This window comes from Nycticebus coucang, chromosome 4, assembly GCF_027406575.1.
Source record: "Nycticebus coucang isolate mNycCou1 chromosome 4, mNycCou1.pri, whole genome shotgun sequence".
Lineage (NCBI taxonomy): Eukaryota > Metazoa > Chordata > Mammalia > Primates > Lorisidae > Nycticebus > Nycticebus coucang.
Genome location: NC_069783.1, coordinates 15,238,511 through 15,261,326, shown reverse-complemented (window position 1 = coordinate 15,261,326; position 22,816 = coordinate 15,238,511).

Sequence of the window (22,816 nt, the reverse complement as noted above, 5' to 3'; positions counted from 1 at the left end):
TTTCTAGGTATGTATGAATTCTCTGCAGCCTATCAACAGCATATTTCTTGTAAGAGCATTCCTCCAGTCTTTAGAAACTGACCCCTCTATATCATTCTCCTGACTTATTTTCTGGTTCATACTTTGTGACCAGTTTTCCCGTATGCTCTTTCAGCTTCTAGTCTGGCCACCCTCAACTTTATTCTCCACCTAGGCATAAGAGTTATTAACCTAAAACACAGAACAGCCATTTCACTGTTAAGCTTAAATTTTTAAATTTCTTCCAATTACCTTAATAATAGAATATATCACAAGTCTCCACAAGGCCACTCACCTCTCCAACCCGACCTCTCACCACTCCCAGCTTTGTACTTTGCATTCTAAAGAGCTGAGCTACTTCCCATTTCCTGTACTCAACATTCTTTGTCATGCTTTGCTTGCTTGTCAAGCTGTTCCTTCTGCTCAATACGATATGTTCTAACCCCTTCTCTTTACCTTACTAATATATCATATTCAAAATTAAGTGCGGGGGAAATATCTCTTACAGGAATCATTCTTGGAACTCCCAGGCAAGGTAAGCAATGTTCCTCTGTGCTATGCCACACCCTGACCTCTGTATGTTTGCCTTAGGGCACTCTGCAGCAATTGTTACTTGGCAGCATTTTCCCCTGGATTGTGCAATATTACTAAAAACAAATTTGTGTACCTAAAGCTTACTACAATGTTGAACCCATTGTTACTTGGCAGCATTTTCCCCTGGATTGTGCAATATTACTAAAAACAAATTTGTAACCTAAAGCTTACTACAATGTTGAACCCATTGTGTGGTTCAATAACATTTATGAAACTCAACTTTCAGAAGAATAAAGTCTTGTGCAACCTCAGGCCTATCTTATAGTATAATTTTACAAACATTAGAGATGTGAGAAAATCAGGAGTCAGGAAGGGCAAACTTCTCACTTCACAGATGAGAAATCTAGGCCCAAGATCATTAGGTAATACATGATAAATCCTAGACTGGACACAGAACATAGTTCTTAATTGAGTGCCCTTTCCAGGAATTCTGGATTTGATTTAAAGTCATCAAAATATTTCCCTCTAGTACTAAAGTTCTTTAAAAATTAGAATATTTTTGCATGTTATGAATCTGAAAAGGCCTGATAACTAGAATCTATAGAGAACTCAATCAACAAGAAAGGAGTAAACAATCCTATTTATAAGTGTACAAGAGAATTGAACAGAAACTTCTCTGAAGATGACAGACAAATGGCCAAAAAACACATGAAAAAAGGCTCATCTTTTTTTATGATATTTGATTTGTGCATTTTATTTTATTTTATTTTTTATTAAATCATAACACACAAATCATGTATCCATTAATGCATTTAGGGGGTACAATGTGCTGATTTCATATAGAATTAGGAACTCTTACACCACACAGGTTAATATATACCTCTTCTCATTTACTTAATTATTGTGTTAAGACATTTATACTCTATACTAATGATCATCAGAGAAATGAAAATCAAAAGATATCCCCTAACTCCAGTAAGATTAACCCACATCACAAAGTCCCAAAACTGTAGATTCTGGCATGGATGTGGAGAAAAAGGAACACTTTTGCACTTCTGGTAGGATTGCAAACTAATGCAACCTTTTTGGATTGCAAACTAATGCAACCGTGTGGAGAATTCTTTAAAAAACTAAGGGTCAGCGGTCCATTTGAGCCTGCCATTTCATTACCCAAAGGAACAAAAACCATTTTGCCACACAGACATTTGCACCAGAATGTTTAACACACCTCAATTCATAATTTCCAAGTCATGGAAGCAACTTAAATTCCCACTATTCCTTGAATAGATCAACAAACTATGACATGTGTATACCATGAAGTACTATACAGCCATAAGAAAAGTTGAAGACTTTAAATTTTTTATGTTTACTTGGATAGAGGTGAAACACATTCTTAGTAGTAAAGTATCCCAAGAATGGAAAAAAAAAAATCCGATGTACTCAATACTAATATGAAATCAATATATAAACAATTACAAATGATAAAACACAAATATAGTAGCAAGGGGTAAGAAAGAGGGGAATGAGGGGTGGAGGAGGGCAATTGAAGGGAGGAGGGAGATCTCACCTAATGTACACAATGTGATGGTGTTCATCATGCCCTCTGGGTGAAAGGCTCAACTACAACTCGAACTTGTCCTTGGAAATGAGAACAATGTAACCTAAACATTTATACCCTCTTATTAAGTTAAAATACAAATAAATGAATAAATAAATAAAGTACTTTAAAAATTTCAGCTAGGTTGTATTATAGCCCTATAGATAATGTCACAGTGATGCGTTAATTTGATCTGTGAATACCTTAAATAATAGTCACTCATTTTTAAGACATTCTATTTTATTCCGTGTTTTAAGTTTCTCCAAATTATAATATAATTTTCTTCTGAAACTATTGTCTTGGCCTTTGACTAAAGCAATAGGTTTCGTCTAGCCTTAAAAGTAATGTTCTGCCTGTCAAAATGTGATGCTATCTGTATTCTGGACCTCTTCAAATTATTAAATATTGCTTGCCAAGTAAGAGAATTGACAAAAACATGAAAATAATTTGATGCTTTTTTCTTTTTAAAGATATAAACCATACCATGAGTTGAGTTGGGTTAGAATTTAGGTAGGAGAGTATCCCATCAGAGAAAGTAGATGCCTAAGAAAATAGACAGATAAAATAGGAGATCAAAATAATTCTTTATACTGAGTATATTCCAAGTATGTTATTTCAGTTTCAAATTTACTTTATCAAATATAGTTAAAAGCTCTGAAGTCTTCTTGACACCACCTAGAGCAGGGCAGATTTTACCAAAGCAATATATATGTACTATATTAACTTTTTGAAAAAATACCTCACTTGGTTACAATTCAACATTGGACTCTCAAATTTTATTTAGCCTTATACAAAAATTAAGTACATAAAAATTCCTACCATCTACTATTAAATAGTTGTGTCATTGCTTATCCATTTTTTTTTTTTATTTATTTATTTATAGAGACAGAGTCTCACTTTATGGCCCTCGGTAGAGTGCCGTGGCATCACACAACTCACAGCAACCTCCAAACCTGGGCTTAGGCGATTCTCCTGCCTCAGCCTCCCGAGTAGCTGGGACTACAGGCACCCGCCACAACGCCTGGCTATTTTTTTGTTGCAGTTTGGCCAGGGCTGGGTTTGAAACTGCCACCCTCGGTATATGGGGCCAGCGCCCTGCTCACTGAGCCACAGGCGCTGCCCTGCTTATCCATTTTATATAAAAGCCCAGAATGAAATCTTTATAGATTTTGAACTAGGGAGGAAAAAGTAATAATCCTTTCATAAACTGATATGTGATATTTATAAATTCAATGTAATTCATACTTTTACATCTTCTTGTTTTGGATTCACTGGTTGCAAGCAATAGAAACAGGATCAGAACTAAGCAGTGAAAGCAAATGAAATTGTCAGCCAAAAATAACAACAGAGTGGCTCTTTAGAGAAATGAATGTATTTAGGAAGGAACAGGGGATTATAATCCGGGACATATATGTTACAATGACGATATCTTAGGAGGATCAGGTAAGGGGAAAGTTTTAAAGGTGTAAAGGAGAAGTCCAACTAAGTTGTCTCAAAACAAATACTGTTGTTCACTGGGGTCTGCTGTAGGAGCTGATGTCACTAGTGGAAGCAGTCTTAGTTAAGGAGATGGTTTTGTGAGGGAAGGTAATCTGAAACTCAGTGTTAAGGAATTTTTGTGATGAGTCTTGTTGCAGACACATGTAGGATGAGCAGGCCAAGCAGTTACGAGGGTCATGCAGAATTTTTTGTGAGCTTTTAGAAATTCCTTATGATAATATTTATTTCAGACATTCGTATATGAAATCCCTTCTTTTAAGAACTCTCAATTCTACTTCATTTTGGCCTTGGCAATAAAGATTTCACCAGGTAGAAAAGGCAAACCGTGAGTGCAAAGAACACAAAGAGCTCAAGGGCCAAGAGAAACATCTGGCCATGCAAACTGCAGAGTGAAATTGAAAGACTTGGGGCAGGACCCCCCACTCGGTCCTGAACGACGACGACCCCAATCAACCGCAAGAGACGGCACTTGATGCAATCAGCAAGAGGATTTTATTCCAGCATGCTGCGGCTTAACTCGCAACTCTCTTAGGAGCAGAGGAGTCAAGCCCTGAACAGCAGGTTTTACAAGCTTATAAAGGCAAAAACCACAAAGTAGGGAGGGGTAGCAGACATAGCAGGGGCTTTTCCAGATAAGAAGAACTCTGGTTCATTACCCATCTGTCTTAAGATAAGATCAGCAGTTAAACATTTGCTTAGTTTTAAACCGGTTATCTGCTTCAACTCGGGGCTATTTCCTAGAACAGTTACAAAAGGTCACATTCTTATGGTAGGGGGCGAGAGGTGCTGCTACATGGCTGGTTTCCCCCCCCCCTTTTTGGATTTGGTAGTACTTTCCTTCATTCCCCCATTTGTTTTTTGGGAAGTTCTAATCATGGAACTTCTGGCTCTATGTATTCATTCTCATGGCTATCGTCCTGGTGGAGAGACTGGTAATGCTGTCTGACCATTAACACCTATACAGCACTCACTCTCTCCTGGACGAAGGTGACTATACGGTTGAAAATGCAGGGCCCAAAGGTAAGAATTAGAAGCAGTATGATAAGGGGATCTATTAAACTGGAAACGAGAGTGGTGAACCAAGGGGACTGGTTGTACCAACTTTCAAACCACCCTTGATGGGCCTCCCGGTCTCGTTGCCTTTTTTCCAGTCTCTCCCTGAGTTTAGACATGGAGTCTTTTACCATGCCAGAGTGATCTATATAGAAACAGCATTCTTCTCTCAGTGCAGTGCATAACCCTCCATCTTTTAGGAACAGGAGATCGAGTCCCCGTCTATTCTGCAATACTACTTCAGATAAGGAGGACAGTGACTCTTCTAGTTTTGTGATTGATTGTTCTATGGCTTTTAGGTCCTCATCTACGGCTGCTCGCAGTTCTTCGAGATACTGTGGGGTCTGGACAAGCGCAGCTGTTCCTGTTCCTACTCCGGCCGCCACCCCTATACCCATCGGGATAGCTAGGGTAATAGAGACTGGTTCCCTCTTCTGTCTACGGGGTCTGAGATGGAATTCTGCCTCGAAAGAACTCGCCTCGTGGTAGATAACTCTAGGTATTAACTGTACGAGGATACAGTAGTCTGCAGTGGAGTTAAACACTGATGAGGAAATGCACGGGGTTAGCCCGGTGCTGCAAGCCCACCATCCTCCTTTAGGGGGCACTAGATAATAATTGTAGTGGTTGGCGGGCTTTTAATGGTCTGATTACACAGATGCTGGCGATTTTCGGGGATCGTGCCTAGGCAAATGCCTCGCCTGGAGACTGCTGTAAGGGTGATCTTGGATCCCCAGTCACAGGAATTATGGGAGGTGGTATTTTGGAAGATACCTGAGAAGGCGATCCCTTCATAATAGGGCGGGCCTGAGGCTAGGCACAACCAGCAAGATTCAGTAAGATTAGGGTTGGATGTATTGAGGACATTGAAAGCCCCCTGTATTAAGTTAAGGAGTCTCTGCCCGGTGCTTGGGGTCTCCGGGGATGTTACCTGGGGAGACAGTTCCGCAGGTGATGGGGCTATGCTGGCCTCAGGTAATTGGGTGCTCCCTGGGGTCTGGGGCATATGGGGGGAAATAGGCAGCCTGGCTGGCGGCTGCTGTCCTGAGAGTACGATGTTGGGTCCTATCTGGACAGCGACGGGGGTCTCTATTTTTAATTTGATAAAGAAGGTAAATCCTTTATCCCACCCTGACATATAGAAATGGAATCCCCATGTTCTTCCTTTTATCCAATCTCAGGCTTGCTTCCCTCTCTCCGTGAAGGAAATATTTAGGGGGTTTGACCCTGCTCCGGTACTGCTCCTCTTTACGGTTATTAAGTCCCAAGAGGAAATGGGGTGCCAGGAGGCCTGCCCAGTCGTTTCACATCCCCATTGCTTACAATATAAATTTTCTATCCCCCCGCATCTGTTGGCCTTGCTTCTCGTTCTCCCATCCCAGGGACAGATATAGAACTCCGTTTGTTGCATCCGGCGCTGGGCAGGCAAGTTGCCACAGCCAGGGGCGTCTGCAATGTACTGGCCTTGGGATGTGGAGCCTTGGGTAAGCGAGCACTTTGCCAAATGATGATCAAGGCTCGATGGAACCTCCTCAAAGGTCTCATCGGGGATATCCCAATTATCTAGCCCTGCTATTAAGGCGCAAATATCTGGGGTGAGGGACGGCCACCAGGTCCAAGGAGGGTCCTCTTTTGTAGTACTCCGTACTACATCACCAGTTTGAGAGAGAACCTGCCAGGTTAACCTCTTGGGGGCATGGGGATTGGGACCGAAGCTACTTATCACCGGGAGTTGTATCAGCAGGAGCAGGGCTACTGCGGTGGATGCAGAGCTTGAGGGGGTTGTCCGTCTTTTCCACTTTCCACCCAGAGTCTGGCGGCGGTGCTGGTTTGACATGAGATGCGTGGATCCAGGCTGCAATGCCATCAACTTTTACTGCGGTCGGGGTTGTGAGCAGTACTAGGTATGGTCCTTTCCACCATGGTTCAAGGTTGGCTGTCCGGTGGCGCCGGATGTACACCGAATCTCCAACCTGGAACTGGTGAGGTATTTGCAGATCTCTGGGCTTGTAGGCTTCGATCAGCCGGCTCCACACTTCCTTTTGCACAGTTTCAAGGGCTTTTAATCTGATGTATAGAGATTGAGAGGAGTAAGATTCTGGGGAAGGGAGGTGGTGCATGGCAACGAGCGGGGGATGAGCTCCATATAGGATTTCAAAGGGGGTCAGCTTGAGAGTACTAGGGGTGTTGCACACACAGAACAGGGCAAAGGGAAGGAGGACTGTCCAGTCAGTAATGCCAGTCTCTAAGGATAATTTTGTCATGGCCTCTTTTAGGGTTCTATTCATCCTCTCTACCTGCCCTGAGCTCTGGGGCCGATAAGCACAATGTAATTTTCATTCAAGCCCCAGGATTTTGGCCAAACCCTGACTAACCTGGACAACGAAAACGGGACCGTTGTCGGATCCGATTACTTTGGGTAGCCCAAATCTTGGAAAAATCTCTTCGAATATTATTTTGGCCACAACTTGAGCAGTCTCCCTCTTTGTAGGAAAAGCTTCGACCCATCCTGAGAAAGTGTCTATGAACACTAGCAAGTACTTGTATCCGTACTTAGCCCGCTTAATCTCTGTAAAATCTGTTTCTCAGTAGCTTCCAGGGTGATCCCCTCAGAGTCGTTTTCCCTGAGGTAGTGTGCTAGGTTGGGTGTTTACTAATTGGCAAGGTCTGCACTCTTTTACAGCTGCATCAACCACCTTACTTAATTCTATAATATAGTATGGAGAGGACTGAACAATGGTTTTCAGATGTTTGGGGCCCATTAATTAACCCATTTCAGATGGGTTAATTTATGAAGTTGTCTGAGAAAGGTGATTGCCTGCTCCTCAGGGAGGATGTTTTTCCCTTCCGGGGTTTCTAGGATCCCCTCTGGGGATTCTAGGTGGAGGCCTAATCTGTCCATCCTCTCGAGATCCTGTTCCAAATATTTAAAGTTTTTGATAAGGGGGGGGTGCTATTTCTTTAAGGCTAGGCCTTAAAGTGTTTTCATGTAGCGGTAGGATGTTGAGCCCTTGAGCCGCTCACTTAGCTTCTCCGTCGGCTCTTTGGTTTCCCTCGGCAACTCTGGACCCCCCTTTCTGATGTCCAGGGCAGTGGATTATGGCCACTCTCTTAGGGAGGTGAACAGCCTCCAGTAGACTTAGGATTTCTTCCTTGTGTTTAATTTCTTTTCCTGCTGAAGTTAACAGTCCTTGCTGTCTGTAAATGGCCCCATGGACATGGGCTGTAGCAAAAGCATACCTGCTATCGGTGTATATGTTAACTTTTTTCCCTTCTGCCAAACGTAAGGCCTGGGTCAAGGCGACCAGCTTGGCCTTCTGGGCTGACGTCCTTCAGGCAGATTACTTGCCCAGATGGTCTGCTTATGGTCCACTACCGCCGCCCCGGCCACCCTTTTACCTTCTATTATGGAGCTGCTCCCGTCAGTGAACCAGGTCAGTTGGGCATCCGGCAGGGGCTGATCACAGAGGTCCCTCCAAGTTCCAGTCTCCTCAGCCAGTACTTCTTGGCATGTGTGTAATACATCCTCCTGGACAGAGGTATCAGGTAGTAGGGTAGCTGGGTTGAGGATGACAGGCGGGCCAAACTGGACTCTGTCTTCATTTAATAGGAGACTCTGGTAATGTGTCATGCGGGCATTGGACAGCCACCGGTCAGGGGGCTGTCTGATGATGCTTTCTAAGGCATGGGGGGCAATGACTGTCAACTTCTGCCCCATAGTCAATTTGTCTGCATCTTTTACCAGTACTGCTACTGCCACCACAGACCTCAGACAGGCTGGCCAACCACCAGCGATGGGGTCCAATTTCTTGGAGAGGTATGCTACCGGTCTTTTCCATGGCCCTAAAGGCTGCATCAGCACCCCTCGGGCCACTCCTCTCTTCTCATCTACGTATAGGACAAAGGGCTTTGTTACATCTGGTAGAGCCAGGGCCGGGGCTGATAATAATGCCTTTTTAATGTTGTCAAAGGCCCGCTGTTGGCTGGCACCCCACTCGAAGGGAGTGCCTTCCTTGGTCAAAGGGTAGAGGGGGGCTGCCAGAGTAGCAAACCCCGGTATCCATAAGCGGCAGAACCCCGCAGTCCCTAAGAATTCTCGCACCTGGCGGGGCGAGCGGGGAACTGGAATCTGAGTTACAGTATGCTTCCTGGCTTCTGTTAACCATCTCTGCCCTCCTCTTAGGGTATAACCCAGGTACATTACCTCTTTCTGACAGATCTGGGCTTTCTTGGTGGAGGCTCGATATCCTAAGCGGGCTAGTTCTTCCAGTAACAGTTCTGTGCCCGGATGGCACTCTTCCTTTGTCTTTCCAGCTAGTAATAAGTCATCTACATATTGTAGGAGCGTTACCTGAGGGTGGCTGGCGCAAAAGTGAGCTAGGTCTTGGTGGAGGGCTTCATCAAAGATGGTTGGGGAGTTCTCGAACCCTTGTGGAAGTCGGGTCCATGTCAATTGCCCCGACGTTCCAGAGTCCGGATCTCTCCATTCAAATGCGAAGATGTTCTGGCTAGAGGTGTGTAGTCGGAGGCAGAAGAAGGCATCCTTCAAATCCAGGATATGGTCCGGAGGGAGAGAGCTTAACAGATTATAAGGGTTAGGCATGGTGGGGTGGATGTCTTGCGCCTGCTTGTTTACTTCTCTCAAGTCCTGCACAGGGTGATAGTCTCCTGTGCCGGGTTTCTTGATGGGTAATAAGGGGGTGTTCCATGGTGACTGGCACTTTACTAGTATGCCCAGCTGTAGGAGACGCTGAATGTGAGGCCTAATCCCTTCCCAAGCTTCCCTAGTCATAGGATACTGGCGCACTGCCACAGGAGTGGAAGTAGCTTTAAGTTCTATGACTACAGGTGGCCTTTCTGTGGCCAGTCCCATTCCGGCAGTTTTGGCCCATGCCCTGGGATATTTTTCTAGCCAGTCATGTATGAGACTAGTCCCTTTCTCCCGTTGCTTTTCAAAGAGTCTATGTTCATCCTCCAAATGCATGGTCAGGGCTGTTACTCTCTTATTCTGGGTTACCTCTGGGCCATCAGGAGTGAAAGTGATCTGGGCTTCCATTTTGGTCAGTAAATCTCTCCCGAGGAGGGGTGCAGGGCACTCAGGGATAATTAAGAACGAGTGGGTTACCCGTCCCACTCCCAGATCTACTGATCTTAGGGTAGTCCATGAGTACTGCTGATGCCCTGTGGCCCCTACAACCCAGGATTTTTTCTTGGAGACGGGTCCTGATGGTTCGAGTAGGACTGAGTGTTGAGCTCCGGTGTCTACTAGGAACTCAACTGGCTTCCCCTCCACCTTAAGTATTACCCTAGGCTCGGGGAGGGGTTCCGAGCCCCATCCCCGCTAATCTTCTTCTTCGTCTAAGGCCAGTACTTTCTTGGAGAGTTCTTTCTTTTTTTTTTTAGGACATTCCCTGGCCCAGTGCCCCTTCTCCTTACAGTAGGCACATTGATCCTTATCTAATGGGACGCGGTTGCCCAGGCTACCTGACTTCTTAGTTCTACCTTGGGTCTGTTCTTGGCTCTTCTCCCCTACTACTGTGGCCAAAATCCGTGTTAAGTTTTTCTCCTGTCTTCGGTCTCTCTTATTTTCCCTTTCCTCTCTCTCTTTCTCCTTTCTCTGCTCTTTTTCTTCCTCAGTTTCTCTTTTATGGTATACTTTCTCAGCTTCCTTAACTAAATCCTGCAAGGTATAGTCCTGCAATCCTTCAATCCTCTGCAGCTTTCTTTTAATGTTTACAGCTGACTGCCCTATGAAAGTCATAGCCACGGAAGCCCTCTGTCCTTCAGAGGCAGGGTCAAATGGGGTGTAGCACCTAAAAGCTTCCATTAGACGCTCAAGAAACACTTACGGGGGTTCCGTGGCCCCCTGTATTACTTCTCTTACCTTAGCCAAATTAGTGGGGCATCTTGCCGCCCCACGGAGGCCAGCCACTAGAGCCTGGCGATAGACTGTCAGTCGCTCCCTACCTTCTGCCGTGTTGAAGTCCCAGTCAGGTCTGGAGAGGGGAAAGGCAGCCTCGATGATGTTGGGGAGTTGGGTAGGATGCCCGTCCGCCCCGAGTACATTCTTCCTAGCTTCTAGTAAAATCCTCTCCCTCTCTTCAGTAGTGAAGAGAGTCTGTATGAGCTGCTGGCAGTCATCCCATGTGGGCTGATGAGAGAACATCAGAGACTCTACCAGCCCAGTCAGGCGTTGGGGGTCTTCTGAAAAAGGGGGGTGATTAGTTTTCCAGTTATACAGGTCTGCGGAAGAAAATGGCCAGTACTGGAGGGGCTGGAGAGGAGGTGGTCCCTCATCTGTTGCCACTGGTGGGGGGGCGTATGCCCTCAGGGGCAGGGTAAGAGTAGTGTCGGGAGACATTCCTCCCTGGCGGTGACTCCTGGTACCTTGTGCAGGCCACAGTGAAGGTTCCCCCAGGGGTGCAGAGGGGGCAATTGCTGGATCCGGCGATGCTGGTCCTCCCTGCCCCCCGACAGGAGCCAAGGCGGGAGGGTATGGGGGAGGGGAGGCGGAGGGTAGAGGAGAAGATGATCAGTCTGAATTTCCGGGTAGATCTTCTTAGGGGGGTCCGAGCTGTCACCCCCTTTTCTGGAACCGGAAGATTGTACAGCGAGCACCCGAGAATTAGACGGGAGCCTGGATGTGGCGGTCCACGGCCGAACCCAGGGGGGCAGATTCTGCACCAGGTCCTGCCAGACTATGATGTAAGGTTGTTGATCTGGATGGGCTCCCGGTCCTCTCTGAAAAACAATCTCTTTGATAGAAAAAATAAGGGATAAGTCAAAGGTTCCTCCTGAGGGCCAGCTGACGTTAAATGTGGGCCACTCCGAGGAGCAGAAAGTCTGCCATGGGCCTTTTTTAACCTCTACTGACAGGTCACGACCTCTTCTCTTCACTTCAGTCTAATGATGTAGAGTCAAACTCAGAGGGGTTGTCACAGTCTGTCCCATCGTCAGTAGATATGTCAGAAACACAAATAACAGGAATAACAGAAAAATTACAGATACAAGGACCTACCTACCACACTTGGTCCCTCACAAGCCTACAACAGAATCAGACGGGTGTGTTTCTTGTAATTTTTGATCGAACAACCAGACTCGATCAGCACCCTTACAGCAGGAGACAACCAGGCGTCCCTGGTTCTCCTCAGTTCCTGGGGCGTCCCCCAGGGTTTCAGCCTGTGGTCCTCCAGGCACGTCTACCAACCACTGTCCAGCCACTCTCACAAGGTGCTGAATGGCTGCGAAATCGAAAGCGCGCACACAAAGTCAAACAAAGGACTGAAGACACAGACCAGACGGTTTTCAGGGTACCCCTTTCTTACCTCCAAAGTCGACTCTGCAGGTGAGGGGTGGTCGTCAAATCCCAGACGAGCCCCCAAATGAAAGACTTGGGGTCCTGCCCCAAGTCCTGAACGACGACGACCCCAATCAACCGCAAGAGACGGCACTTGATGCAATCAGCAAGAGGATTTTATTCCAGCATGCTGGGGCTTAACTCGCAACTCTCTTAGGAGCAGAGGAGTCAAGCCCTGAACAGCAGGTTTTACAAGCTTATAAAGGCAAAAACCACAAAGTAGGGAGGGGTAGCAGACATAGCAGGGGCTTTTCCAGATAAGAAGAACTCTGGTTCATTACCCATCTGTCTTAAGATAAGATCAGCAGTTAAACATTTGCTTAGTTTTAAACCGGTTATCTGCTTCAACTCGGGGCTATTTCCTAGAACAGTTACAAAAGGTCACATTCTTATGGTAGGGGGCGAGAGGTGCTGCTACATGGCTGGTTCCCCCCCCCCCCTTTTTGGATTTGGTAGTACTTTCCTTCAAAATGTCAGCCTACAAATTTGCCTTCCCACTCAGACACAAAACCAAGCCAGAGGGCTGAGAAGGAGATACCGGGCTGTGAAAATACCTTGAAAGTTCTCAGTAACCAACTCCATTTTGGTTGCTGGAAGTAGATAAAGGAGAGTTACTTGACCTCATAGAACTTACAGTCTTAAAGAAATTACAAACATATAAAAAATTAAGAAGGCTGGGCGGTGCCTGTGGCTCAGTGAGTAGGGTGCCGGCCCCATAAGCTGAGGGTGGCGGGTTCAAACCCGGCCCTGGCCGAACTGCAACAAAAAAATAGCCAGGCGTTGTGGCGGGCGCCTGTAGTCCCAGCTGCTCCGGAGACTGAGGCAAGAGAATTGCTTAAACCCAGGAGTTGGAGGTTGCTATGAGCTGTGTGATGCCACAGCGCTCTACCCGAGGGCTGTACAGTGAGACTCTGTCTCTACAAAAAAAAAAAAAAAAATTAAGAAGGCACGGGGCTGCGCCTGTAGCTCAAAGGAGTAGGACACCAGCCCCGTATACTGGAGGTGGCGGGTTCAAATCCAGCCCAGGCCAAAAACTGAAAAAAAAAAAAAAAAAAAAATTGAGAAGGCATAAAATGAAGTCATAAAAAGTAAAGAACAGGGGGACAGAGAAGAGATTCTACATCAGTTGATAAGAATCACAGCATTTGCATTTTTCCCAACTTGCAAGAGGTTGAAAGGAAATAACTTGCCATTTGCAGACCTCACTGTAGCTATTTCTAACCACATTCCCCATCTCCTAGTTTCTCATTGTGTGAATAAGTATGTGTGTGCAATTTTTTCAATTACTCTTTCTTTGTGTGCACATAGTGAATATTCACCTGCTTTGAAATAGAAACAAAAACAAAAACTGCCATTTACTGAACACACACCCAGGCCTCAGAGACATGATATAATTCTAAGCTAAATGTTATTATTCATAATGGGTATGTGAGAAATGCACAAGTCATTCAGTCAGTTGCTTAGAGGTAAGAAATGTTAAAACCCTGTATCTAATATATTGCTATAAATACAACACCCAAATCCTTAAGTGAGAGAACCGCATGTTATAAGATAATACATAAAGATATAATAAATATTCTCTAACATTTATTACATAAATGAGAAAGTTCTAAGGCAACTCCAGTAAAGAATCCAGGTGAAAAATAAGCAATCATGGTAATACAATTGGTTTCTAAGGTGCTTCTCCCATGGCTATTACTGGGATTTAAAAGCATGAACAGGGCTTGGTGCTCATAGCACAGTGGTTATGGCGCCAACCACATACACCAAGAGTGGCAGGTTCGAACCCAGCCTGGGTCAGGTAAACAACAATGACAACTGCAACAGAAAATGGCCAGGCATTGTGGTGGGCACCTGTAATTTCAGCTACTTGAGAAGCTGAGGCAAGAGAATTCAAGAGAATCCTTGAGCCCAGGAATTTGAGGTTGCTGTGAGCTGTCACGCCACAGCACTCTATCGAGGGTGACATAATGAAACTCTGTCTCAAAGAATAATAATAATAATAATAAATAAAATAAAATAAATAAAAGCATGAATTGGAATTCAGAAGAGTAGGGCTCTCATTTTATCAGCAGTATTTTTTTTTTCCTTTGTGGTCATAGACAAGTTACTTAAATGTACTTGAACACTAGATTCTCACCTACAACACACTGAACCTACTTTGTTCATTTTGGATATTACAGAAATGAGGTTGTGTTTACTACTTTCATTTTCTATGGGGAGTAGTAATGTGTATCATAAATCTTCCCAATGTTTCTTCCTGTTTTTCACTGTTTAAAATGTGATTGTTTATTTCAGTGACTTAGCAAAAAGATAAAATAATTCTCCTTGAAATATAGGAATCATTTCACAGTTCTACGTCAGTGCAACTGGGGTTTTCTCTCCAGGCTGCGAAGTTTTGCACCATTTCATCTGTAATTCACTGCCGACTTGGACAGCGGGACTGTTTTTCAGCAGGAGTTAAAACCATCTTTCCCAGAGAAGCATTCAGTGGAATGGAGAATCCCATGTTTCACATTCACTCTCCCTGGTAATCTTTTTAGTTAGCCTTGTCTCAACATTCGTGGAGGTCTTTTTGGTACTCTGGGACTGTTTTCATTCTCGCTTTTGGGCAAAGAATAATTTAAATCTTCTGCTTTCAAAACTGCAATCACAGAGGGATTTCTCTGCAAAATACCTCGGAGCTATGAAACGATAAACAGTCTTGAGAAAGGACAATAGTATAAAAGAGCTGTTAACCAAGAAATCTGTCCTGAAGAGAAATCTGAATCAGTCTCCCCCTTTTTTCCACTCTCTCAACCATCTCTTTGATATTTCTCCCTCCCTCCTTCCTTTCTTCTATCTTAATAGATACGGGTCTGTTACTTTGAGGGACATATGATGCCTGAGCTCTGATGATTTCTTCCAGCCACCTGATTATTTTCATTTCTCAGGAAATGTCTCATTGGCCAATTTTCTAAGTATTTTCAACTTCTAAGCAGGATTTTTATCTTAGAATTTTATTTGTTAGATATTTTGCCTAAAAAAATTTCATCACCAGATTTTCTAGAGCTCAGCTTCCGTTGCACCTGACCAACTTAGCAACTATGAGCTGTGAGAGGCTGGGATAAATTTCTACCATTTTTTTGGTGGGGGGAGCTGTGCTTCTGAATGGGTGTTACTTGGTTAAGGCCTCACAACTCTCTAGCCACAGAATCAAGACTAGGAAGTTGTCCTCAGCCTCTGAACCCACAGGTAGTGAGTACCTGCCCCTATCCAAACTTCACTTTTCTTTTAAACAGCAACTATTTTCAACTGCAAGCACCATGGACTTTCTTCCTGAGAGTGTCCTCTGAATTATGTTGGGCTCATATGTGGAGCAAACAGATAATATTAAGGAACTAATGACCTGTAGAGATATCTCAACCAAAAGTCAGATGGTAGTTGGTGCATAAATACATCAACTTAGTCAGCCACAGGTGGAACATCTTGGTGATGGACCTGTGGGCACTGAGAATGGTACCCTAGTGGTCCATAGGAGTGCTCTGCCCATAAACAACCCGAATAGGCTTCCTTTTTTCATCTCATCTTTGAATCCCCTTACCTTTACTACCTGGGATTACTTTCCAAATAAACCAGTTACACACAAATACTCACCTCATGGATAAACTTCTGACTCATTCATTTTTCCTTAAACTTTTTCATGTTTCTCTAGAAATGGGGTTGAAAGTAAGCAAATCTCAGCCATGTAGCCAGCTGTTTTTGTATTATGGTCCAGATCTCCTTTGCTTTATTTCAGTGATGGCCTATTTCCAGCACCAGTGACCCATCATTTCCACAATTACGTTTTCTATCATTTCTGTTTATTTTGGACTCTCTGAAAAAATTGCTATTAGGTTAATTTAATAAAATAAACACACTCTGGCACACGTGGTGCCACTTACAAGTATTGGTGCACACACAATATATGGCAACGTGTTCCTCAAGTCTTTACACCACTCATAAGCTCATCTGTACCCACTCTACTGTCTACTCTGCATTTACTTATGTAGAGAGCCTCAAACTAGGAAACCCAGTTGCCTTTTATTCCAAGGGAAAATCCCCTATAATAGCCTGGGTGAAATGTCATAATTCAAGATTTGGAGGACTAGCTCAAATTTCCATCATTCACTAGGTTGCCGAATGTCACCGTGCCTCTTGGTAGGTGGCTATTTCCCCTAATCCTGTAGGGAATACTACAAACTGAAAGCCAAGTATGTCAACCTTCCCCGGCTGAGGGTGACATACAGAAGAGAGGCCCAGGGGCAGTGTTTTGAGCAAGATGCCACCCACACAACTCCTTCCTCATGAGGTCTTAGTCTCCCTTTGCTCCTGACAATTTTTTAGTAGGTTTCTTGGGGAAGCAAATGTGAGTAATGTCACTCAATGTCAACACACGCCCCTCTAGACCAAGAGTCCTTTGGTGAGCACTAGTCCACTAAGCTTGAGCACCTGTGCTCTGAGATTCCCATGACTTTGCTGAGCCCCAGCTTCGCCTCCCGGGAGGTGTGGGCAGAGCCCTGCAGAGACAATGTATAATAATTTCAGTAGCTGAGTAATAAATCATCTAACCCTCATTATCTCTTCTTCCTTGCCTCTTAAAATCTTAGCAGCATTTTTACAATTGATTTCCTCATACAGAGGCATTCATCTCATTATTTTTTCAGCAAAGACAAACTAAATCCAATAGTGAGTCCAGGCCCAGGATGTTATAACAGAGTCACAATAAGAGTAAACACGTTTTAAATGAAGGTCTGAGAGACTTTCACGGCGGTAGAGCACATGGAGCATGTCTAGGGTGGGGGTGAGGAATTGCGGCGATTTTCTCATGAAGTGGGCACCTCTGCTCCCATATCTGCCCAGGCATTGAGCTCCCCTTTCTCAGGATGCTTCCTGTGACTTTTCTCTATTTCACACCTTGTTGCAAGAGTTGACAATGAATTCCCCAGCCCCAGTGTCAGATGGTCACAATCAGCAGAGGCTATTGCCTCAGCTTTCAGAAGAAGGTTCTCATGTACACATGTACAAATTTGAGATCTTTCTTGACTCTTTTGGGTATACATCAAAAAATTGGCCCAAATTTTTTGGTATATTTCAATGTCACATGCACAGATCAGTCAACTCACACATATTAATGGGGATAAATGGTACCAAGAATCTCATAGACAATTAATCACAGGGTATGATGTCTCAACAGTTCCTTTGAAGCTCCCCTGAATGACTCTTCATTAGATCATTTCTTCTATCTTGAAGGCAATATTACAAACATTAGATAGTTAACTACTAAATTATAGATAAAATAATACTGTTAAAGACAGAAAAATTTTCCCTGCCTCCCTTCCTTTCTTCCCCTTCCCCTCCCCACGTTCCTCTTTCTTTCTTTCTTTCTCCTCTCTTTTGTTTCTCTCCCCTCAGAATAACTTAACATCAAAGCTAGAGAGATATGGGTTGCTAAAAAAAAAGAAAACAGAAATGTTGCCTGTGAACAATAAGTAAATGTTTCACCAGCAGTTTTAATCAATATAGGTTGGATGTAGTTGATGCCTATTTAAAGTATGGGGCTTATCATTTTGAGAATTCAAATGATATTAAAAGCTGCTATTATTTATACAAGAAAAACAAGCAATAATGGGATGAAATGGCTTGCATTGACAATTGAAAACATCATTCGAATTTGAATAAGAATCTCAGAAGACTATTATTGCAAGCAAAAAAATTCAGAGTTAAAAAAATAGCAGACTGATCCCCCCCCACCTCCCCGCCCTCCACCACACACACTCCAGATCTTGACACTGCCTTTGAAAGGTCACTTTCAGAATTAGCTTAGAAGTGAACTTGACATCAAAGGAGACACTTTATAATGTCATGTGCCTTAGGTATAGCCAAATCTGTTGCAGAAGAAAAGAAATAGGGAATTGAAAGTTTCCTCCAAGGAGCAGCCTTAAGTATTAAACTTAAGTTTACCGAAAAGAAACACTTGAGCAATTGGCTGAGGATCTAAAGTTTAAATTAACTGAACAAATGTCTGGATATCAAAGATGTAATAATTTCATCGGGCTTGTTTATTTTATTTTTAACAAGGTAATTTACACAATGTATTTAAAATATTTGAGGGTAAATTAACCAGTGAAGAAATTTAACTTTTACTCTGTAACAAGATTTTTTTGAGTAGACAAAATTGTGATGTTGATACAGTGGCTTCTGCCATGGTCACAAAACACAACATTATTCTTGGAAGCCTCTCACCTCTGAGAGTTAGAGATTGGCTATTTGAGACTTAGGGTTCAACAGACTGTGATGAACAATATTTTCATGAACTAATTTATAATGAAATAGGAACTGACTTTGAAAGTCAGCTCTACCACAGTATAAACTTTCTCAGCTGAGACAAGCTACTTATGAGATTTTTCTAGGCTCAGTATTGATATTTTTCTTAATGATAAATCATATAAAAATGACAAAATGGATTAATTCCGTTTTCATTTTAGAAATGGTACAGGAGGTTCATAAAGGTAACTTAAAAGCTTCCCTCAAGCCTGAACATTGTTAATTAACAATTCTAAAGCAAAATTTTCAATGATTTTTCTGCATATAAAAAGAGAGCTGTTATAAAATGATATCTGTGATTTGAATGGAGAGACTTGATCAATAGTGGAGCTCTGAGTGTTTTGAAAATTTTATTTTATTTATATGTGATTCAAATTAGAAAGTTTGTGGTAAACATGAAAGTGATTCAGTGAAAACTCACTAAAAAAGTCTTTTGGTAAATCTTTTGTTATAGTAAAGGAAATTGCTCATAGATTAAAAAGAAAATTAGCACAGCTGTATCACAATGGATTTTACTACAATAAAAATTGTATGCGTTGAAATCTGCATATAAGAAGTGTGAAAACATTGAATGTTTCCCCTCTGTGGCAGCAATAACTTCACTTCTCACCAATTCCTGGGGCAATACAAATAAAATGTTGCTCTTGTATCCATCCATATATGTCCGCCTGAATTTATGTATGGTCTGGCAAAAAAGCAAAAAAGGCAGGAAGAAATTAACTAGTTATAAATATGGTATATATTTCCTCCTTTTTGTATTATACCTTAGTAACATCCTAGTCAATTCGCAAAACATTCATTAAACTTCTTTTCCAAATAGATTGAAACATTTTTTTCACATTGAAAAAAAAATACTGAGTCTGCATAGTACAAAGCCCATATAAAGTTATAGAACAAATGGTTAATTTTAGAGGGAGAGATTATGAAAACTTACATGTTCTACTTTATGAAATTCAACATTTGAAATTCATTGTCTAAAATATATCAAATTTATGATGAAAATTTTAGTGCAAAACATATATGGGAAGAATTTTTGAAATTTAGGTGGTTTGTAAAGTAAAACACAGATAATAAAGCAAAATAGCAAAGACACTGCAAGTTTAAACGAGGTTATCTGAGGATGTTCCCTCAGGGCTCTGGGGTTTATTTGTTCTGTTCGGTCTAACCTGTCTTTGAGGGAATTTTATTGGATATGTTGAGAATACAGTCAGGGTTAGGGTTAGGGTTAGGGTTATAAAAAGGCAATTTAGAGGGACTTAGAAAATTTAACTGGGGTGTGTGTGTTCTCGCACGCTGATACACATTGACCACCCCTGCCTTACACATCTTTAATGCATTTTAGGGTTAGCCCTGCACATCCACAGGTTACACTTCAATGGCTTAAAAATATATGATAAAAGTAAATGGTGGGTCTGTCCGTATTAATGTACAAACATTGTTTTCTCGTCATTTTTCTCTAAACAATACAGTATAATTACTATGTACATAGCATTACTTCCCATTAGGTATTAGAAGTAATCTAGAGATGACTTGATTAAGGTATGTGCGGGAATGTGCATATATTGTATGCAAAGACCATGTCATTTCTATCAGGGACTGGAGCATCTGTAGATTTTGGTATCTGATGGGTGGGAAGCGGGGTCCTAGAACAATTCCCCATGTATGTGGAAGAACATCTATATTCTGATGTGCTGTGCTGACTCTCATGGAAAATGCATTAAAGATGGACAAGGCAGGGGTGGTCAATGTGTATCAGCGTGCAAGAACACACACCCTCCCAGTTAAATTTTCTAAGTCCCTCTTAATTGCCTTTTTATATTTTCTGATATCCACTGAGTCCATACCTGACCAACATCACTCCATTGGGGCTACTTGCACCCATTGGAGTCGTAACTATTGTTATTCTCAGATTTCTAGCCTTTAACCTTTACCTTTTCAATCTATCTTATTTTTTCTGGTAATATCTTATCTCTAAATGAAAAGCTTTCCATTTTTCAGAAACTAATATAGAAATACTACTTTGCCTCATCTGTGCCTTGGAGGTAATTCAAAGGGAAATTTCATAAAACCTTCTCACATAAGCAGTCATCAATAAACACATGGATTGTCCTACATTTAATTTAATACCTAGATTAATATGAATACATTTTATTAATTCATTTAATATTGGCTTGCTGCCATGCTATATTCCATGGGGGATAAAGTAAATAGGATACACATTAATTTGCTAGCATTATATGACTACTGTAGGTCCTCCCTTATCCATCTCTCCCTTTCATCTTAGTAATAGAATCTTCCTGTAGCCATCAAGAATAAAGACTACATTGCTAGCCTCTTTTGAATTTAGATATTTCTACATCACTAAGTTGTGCCCAGTATAACAAAAGGAAACAATATTTCCAACTCTTCTCTTTCAGCTGGCTTCAGTGTGGATGGGGTAGACATCTTGGATGAAGAGGTCACTTTGGGAATGGAAGTCACATGACAGAGCTAAAGAAAACTGGGCCCCTTAACACATTAAAGCACCCATCTAGCCTTGTACTGCATACCTAAAGAATAATCCTCTCTTATTGAAACAACAGTCATTTGTTGGCTTACTCTCACCCATAGTCAAACTTAATCCTCACTTAAGTAGCCATCAAAAATAGTTTATATAAATTTTATTTGGAAAATAAGCAGCATCTAAACATTTTGGGCATGATAATTTCTTGAGGCTTATGTTCTTTACCTATATCTTAAGGAAAACATTTGCTAAAGTGGTGTTTTTGATTCTTTATTACTTTTCTGATACTTCCCTTCTGAGAACTACAGCCAAAACTGCTACACATCACTCTGTGCTGTTTAGTCTCCAGTCTATTATTTCTGTCTACAGTCTGGCTACTGGAAAAACACTTCTCTCTGCTTCACTGAATCTCACCCTTCAGCATCACATGGTTTAATAGACAACACTGCTAGAATGAGGTCAGCAGTGAATCAGCATGAGGTTCCATGTTTAAACTAACCGTATGATGATATGAAGCAATTTTCTCTCTCTTGTATTAGAAATTACTCTGTTTTCATGTTGGGATTTTTTTTAAGCATGAAATAAGATGATAAATATCTTAAACCGTTTCATATGTGTGATACAATAAACATGCTTAGTATAGATGTAAGCTATGAAAAGAGTGATTTTAAAAACTCCTATAGAAAGATCACTGACTAGAACATTACCAAAATTTTAGAAAACACCTCTGTAGTTTTTTCTCTATCTTACTTTCTAGCTTGCCCCACTCCAGAGGAAACAAAATGCTGAATTTTGTGTTTATCATTCTCAGAATGGCTTTATTTTTCAGTTTATTACTTATGTATATACCTAAAATGTATTGTTTAATTTTATTTTGAACTTTATACAAATAAAATCATTATATGTGCATTTTTGTTTAGCTTTTTTCATTGAGCGGTATATTTCTAAAATTTATACATGTTATTGTGTGTGACTGCAGTTTATTCATTTTTATTGTTGTATTAATGCATAATTTGTATGAATAGATAAACACACAGTTGACCCTTGGACAGCAACAACCCTTGGGCCACACAGTTGACCCTGAGACTTCAAGATCAAATCCTTCCTCCTTTTGCTCCTTCCAGCCTACTCCACATAAACACAGTGAAGATGAAGATCTTATGATGATTCCACTTAATAAATAGTAAGTAACTTTCCTCTTCCTTATGACTTTCTTGATAATCTTTTCTTTTCTCTAGCTTACTTTCTTACAAGAATACAGAATATAACACATAAAATATGCATGAAACTATTGTTTATGTTGTCAGTAACTTCCAGGCAACATGAGGATATAAGTTTTGGTGGATTCAAAAGTACATGCAGATTTTTGACTGCATGGGGTGTTGATACCTCCAACCCTGAAGTTGTTCAAGGCTCAGTTGTAAATTCACTTTATTGATGGATATCTGGGTGGTCTCTAGGGTTGTTTTTGTTTTACTATTTGCTATTTTGAAACAATCTAGTATAACTTTTTTATTTTTCTTGTTGCTCAGGCTAGAGCGAAGTGGTGTCAGCCTAGTTCACTGCCCCATTCTTCTGAGTAGCTGGGACTATAGGTATGCACCAGCATGCATGGCTAATTTTTTTTTTTTTTTTTATATTTTTAGTAAAGACAGGATCTCACTCTTGCTTAGTCTGGTCTTGAACTCTGCACCTCTAGCAATCCTCCTGCCTTGGCCTCCCCGAGTGCTAGGATTACAGGTATGCACTATGAACATTCTTATACAGACCTCCTAGTGCACGTGTAGGAATTTTCTAGGACATGTACCTAATAACAAAATTGCGGTCCTATAAGTAATTGCTTTCCAAAGCTATTTACACCTTTTTGTTTCTTTGAGTCATGTATGTGCGAGTCCATAAGTCAACAATC